Consider the following 5863-nt stretch of genomic DNA (forward strand, 5'->3'; position numbering starts at 1 on the left):
AGTGGAATAGAAATGGGGAATTCCTGCCATTAAAAAAAATCATAATGTTCTGGAAAAGTTCAGCGGTCTTCAGTGCTACTGCTCTAACTTTTTTATGCCATGCTACTGCCGTCAATTTAGACTCTAACGCCGTTAAACTACAGGTATGAAAAGTCGAAAATACACTTAAGTCTAAATATGTCATTGATTTTTTTTAGCATCTTAACGACTTCAAATGAAAAAACTCAAAACGAGAAAGGTGTAGATCTCATCGAGATCTATAATTTTTTGCGAAATTAAATGAAGATAATTTTTATATAAAAATTATAGATCTCGACGTGATCTACAACTTTCTAGTTTTGAGTTTTTTCATTTAAAGTCGTTAAGATGCTCAAAAAAATTAAGGAAATATTTAGATTTAAGAGTATTTTCGATTTTTCACACCTGCAGTTTGACAGTGTTAGCATAGAGGGCATAAAAAAGAAGACCGCTGAATTTTTTCAAAGACTTACGTAACATTACGATCTTTTTTTTTTTAATGACACACAAATAATTCAAATCAGAGAGGAAGAGGACGGCGAAGGCGATAACGCCTTCCGCGCGCGGCGACGCAGGGAGAGGGAGGAGGACGAGAGCGACGGGCGGAAGGGCCGAGCCACGCACGTGGACGTGGTGCCTTATCGGCCGCGCCAGTTTCTGGTTTGGTTTCTCCGCATCCTTTTCTTTTTCTCTCCGATGTGCCGCTGTTGTTCATTGACTCGTTGGGTTTTTCTTCTTTCTCCTTTTTGTCGCAAATTTTTTTACCTTTCGGTGTGTATAAAAGGAAAAGGATTTTTCCGTCACGCGTCCAGGAAAAGTACTGACACCTGACCTGGTCTCCGCAAATGGTCCGCAACCGGGTTCAGTTTGGAGTCTGCTACTCGTGTTCAAAACCAGTGACTCAAGTCCATGAGTCGAACATGTAACTGTTACATTGCATCGAGATTTTCCAGCCGGCCATACACCAAGAAAATTATGCCCACGAGTTTGTAAATTTTATTGTTGATGGATGTGAAGACCAAGGTAGTTGGCCCTAGAACCGAAAGAGACTCCAAAGAGTTTTCGGGATGGAAGAACACAACACAATGGCACAAAATATTTCATTTGGATGAAAATTAGTTGAGTTATACCCAAAGTCTAGGGAACCCCTCACCTATCCTATGTTCTTTACTATTTATCCCTATATACAAGACGCGTGGAGGATATCCAAGAAGTTATCTCCACCTCCTCCATCCTTTAGTAGTATGTTCTGATCTTTGACGGCCTTCCTTAAACTGTCTTCTCTTAGTATGGTACTTCTCTCCTTTTTCTGAATGTGTTTTCATGGCCGAAGGCATTTAAAATCACTTTGTCCCCTGCTTATAATAAGGCATTTGTTACCTTCAATCTATCTTGGCTTCTGACGGGATGATTCCCACTTGATTCACTGCCTTATTATGTCCTTTTCGACCTTCCAAACTCTGCCAAAATGGGGATTTTTGAGCCACGTCTCCCCTTCGGTCATCTTGGACCTTCAACGTGGCATAGATAATGGGTGCCAGCCTATTCCTCAAAACTTGTGAAAATGTCCACCTAGATCCATGACTTGAAAATACAGTTTGTGGAATCAAGTAAGGGAGATTAGGGGTGATGCTATCATGTTTCAGATATGTATGTGTTGCTCAAAGACCATAATTTGTTGCTTTTGCAGTTCATAGTTCATTGCCAAACAACTATAATGTATCTTTTGTGCCATCCAACATCATAATAATGTCACCCATGCTTTTAATGTCTCCTCTTGGTGTAATATTTGAGTATTTCTAATGATGGTGGCATAGACCCCAACCTAAATAACATGTCGAACTTCTTGATGAACTTGGGTTTGATGTATGCTAGACTTGGAGGGGGGCATTTAAAGTATCAAGGAGAGAGCGAAGTAAGAAAGTATGAGGTAGACATTGTGTCGGGTTCATAAACCCGGGGGTCCCTCGGGGACCGGCTTCCACGCCAAGGCTTGGCCCGAGCCGACAGCACGTAACTCGTGGGCCGGCCCAATAGTCTAAAAATGACAGACCGGAAGGGCGGCCCAGTCACCGACCGGAAGGTCTGGCCAAAGAGGAACAGCGCCCGCTCGTCGGCTGCTTCGGCCCACCTCTCCGATCGGAGCGTCCGCTTCGACTCCAGCCGCCACCGGACGGTCTCTCCGATCGGAAGGCCTGGCCCAAAACACTACTTCCGACTCCGACCCCGCGTCTCCAACCGGGGATCGCAGGAACCCTGCTCACCGCTCTTCTCCGACCGGCGCACTCAGAGCCGACTGGAGCCATCCGACCGGGGACGCCCGCTCGGTAGGAACCAGGAGACGTGCGGAGAAAAGCAAGGCAAGGCTCACAAGTCAAAACCACTATACCAGGGACCATACCCTGCACGGAACAGTACTCTGCAGCCACCCTGATACAAACAGTATTGTAGGCGCCGACATCTCCCTCTACAATATTGTAGGCGCCACTAAAACTCCCATACGGTAAGCCCCCCCCCCACGTGCCTCTAGGCATCGATAGTGTTATGGGCGCCGGGATTTACCGTACCGGGTAAATGTGGTGAGACTCCTCGCCTCTAGGCATCAAACAGTATTTGCAGGAACTGACGTCTACCATTCTGAAGGCAGCACGACCTCCCACATGCATCTGACATTCTACAGTAACATCAACAGTGTTGTAGGCGCCTACCATTATGTTGTACCCGCCGGCGTGAGCAACAAGGCTCGGTAGGCGTGGGCAACAAGGCTCGGTAGCATACGTACCCTCACCCTCTCACTTGTAAAGTTATCCCCTTTATCTATAAAAGGGGATGCGCCTCCTCCAAAAAAAAAGAGCCCTTCTTGAAGATAACAAGCACCGATCAAGTTCACTAGCTCACAACCACAGAATCGCCGGATTCATGCCCCAAGCACACGCTTGAACACTTAGCTTATAGCGTAGCTCCTGTCGCTCTTGGCTCTTCCGACCGGACCTCTCGTACACCCTATCTTTCTCTTTCTCGTTTGTAACCCCACTGCAAACTTCGAGTACATGGGCTCAGGAATAAAGTCACTAACCGACCCAAACTGAACGTAGGGCACGTTGCCTGAACCAGTATAAACCATGTGTCATTGAGTGCTAGGCCACCTCTGATCACAACATACGGCAAAACTACAAATATTTACTAGTTGGTTACATTCTGCACCGACACATTGTGTTTGGTTTGGAAACCAGGGGATAGAATGGTCCCATTTTGCTGTTTAGTTGGAGGGACGCGTCACCTCTAATCTAATTTTTGTTTATCACATCGTTAGCAAAATAGTTATATTGTGGGCCCCACATGCAATCCATAGGCTCATTTGCTATCTCTATGCCTGATCTCTTTTCCATTGTCCCCTGCGCACAGACCATAGGCGCTCCCTTTGCTAAGATTGAGGCCTATCGAAGAAGCTTGCCCCCTTGCTGATCGCTCCCCTGCTCGCATCCCTTTGCTCGTATCCGCTCGCTGCACTCATCCCCAGTTGGCCGATGTGTTCGCCTTCACCACTTACCCCCGCTCCTGCCCTCACTTGCTTCGCCCATCACTATGCTTCCCATTGCCCCCATGGGCTCTAGCTCACGGTTTGACCTAGAGAAGAGGGAAGCACATGTGGACACTCACGCGCGTGCAAGAGGGATGGGTTGGTACCTCTGTTTGTTTGGGGACGGTGTTGTCTGGCATCTAGAGAGAATATACTTCTCTATAATGACTCTGAACCAAACAGTATCTTATAGGACACGTGGGACAAGGTGATTCAAGTAACGAAAGAGTAGTAGATGAGATTATTTCGCTGCACCATATTATTTGGTTCATCCCAATCAAAACGATGTTGGAGCTACGACATCTTCACGAGCAGCACAAGGACATTGATGAGTTTATTACACAAGCGAACTTCTTATCTGCTATTGACCACCCATGTCTTTTTTTCTATTTATATAAGAAAAAAAAACAAATCCATTGACTAACTAAGTAAAATATTATGTGCAAACCACATTCTCGGTGCAATCGTGAAAACCCAATTGAAAAACATAATTAAAAGTTTTCAAAAAGTTTGAAACTATGCACATCCATAGTGCATCTATTGATAAACATTGCCACAAAATTTGAGATTCAAACTCGTTTTTTGTAAAAATCATACGAAAACAATAAATTTCAGGTGCATATGCATTAGAAGATAAATGCCCAGGAATTTTGTCTTCTAGCAGTGCATATGCATCTGAAATTTGTTATTTTCGTATGAATTTGAGTTTGAATCTCAAACTTTGTGCCAATATTCATCAACAGATACACTATGGATGTTCATGGTTTCATTTTTTTTGAAAACTTTCAATTACGTTTTTCAATAAAATTTTCGCGATTACACCAAAGATGTAGTTGGCACTGAATATTTTGCCAACTAATTAAGGCTTGGTTTAGATGCAAAGTGCTTGTGGAGTGTTGAAAAAAATACTATAATTGTTTTCTAGATGTGTTGGGTTTCAGATGCAATAGACTTTTTAGTTTGTAAAATCATAGTTTTTTGGAGTTTAAAAATCCACACTCTAGGCCATAGTTTTGTACGTTTTTGGCTTATGAAATCATAGTTTTTTTTTTATAATAGTTCTTCTAAAACCATGGCATGCAAACAGAGGCTAATATTTGCACCAAAACCAATTGATAACCACAATATTTTACACTTGTCGAGCATCCCACTAACCCTTTATGTTAGTCGGTCCAAATTAGCCAAGGAACATATCAGCTAAAGCCAAAGTTCTCTTGGAACAAAAAAAAAATGTTCGGGTGGAACAATTTTTGTATAAGAGGAGAAAAAAAATTGTCACATGGAACACAAAAAAAACCTCACGTGGAACGAACACTGCAAACTTACTGACCAAAAACTCTCTACACTTTAAAGTAATTTTCAAATTGGAAATAAATTGTTATGAACTGGTGGAACAATAGCTGAGATATCTAAATGAACTATATGAGCCACTTCACAAAGTGTGTGGAAAATAAAATTACTTTGGCGAAGGGGCACACGAAAAGGGCATGAGAATGTTTTGGCCTCAACACCACGCACACAGTGGAGCGGTGTAGTATTTTGGTTTGTTTCGCACTGCTTCACTAACTCTGCTTCGTAAACTTCACTAACCGTGCTCCACAAACTCTATCAAAGAGTAGTTCCGTAAAAGAAAGTTTCTGAAACACCTAATTAGGCTCTCTCAACTTCACATTTTTTTTCTAGAACAGAATCTTTAGAGCTACACCTATTTAGCTAAAAAATACATAGCAAAGCTCAAAAACATAGAGCAGAATAGTCCCGGACATGTCGTTATTGTCACGCCTGCCTTCGGCAATTTGATAGCATGGCCCGCTATACACTATAGGAGGTGCCAGGCCGACGTTTGCATTGGACGAACGGACATATGCTGGGAATCTATACACGACTACGGGCGTGTTTGGGACCGCGTATTCCATGGTGACGGTGGAAAGAATCGAACAATCGCGCCAAACGGCCTGCGATGATTCTTTCAACCGCACTCGGCACGGGAGTCACGAAAATGAACTAGCAGCTCATGGTGCTCGCGTTTACGCCACCGTGACTCGGAGCTCGCGGTGCCCATACCGCACCACGCGGTCGACGACCGCGGTCCCAAACACGCCCTACCTGTTCCCCACGTTGCCTTTTGTTCGAGCGACGCGGCAGAAACAAACAAACCAAGATCACATCACTAGCTGTACTACCTCTAGACCCAGGACACATGACAGGCACGGGAGGACCAAAGAATCCCGTGCTCAAATCCTGTCCACAACAGTGCTTCAACTG

This window comes from Miscanthus floridulus, chromosome 1 (assembly GCF_019320115.1).
Source record: "Miscanthus floridulus cultivar M001 chromosome 1, ASM1932011v1, whole genome shotgun sequence".
NCBI classification, from domain to species: Eukaryota; Viridiplantae; Streptophyta; class Magnoliopsida; order Poales; family Poaceae; genus Miscanthus; species Miscanthus floridulus.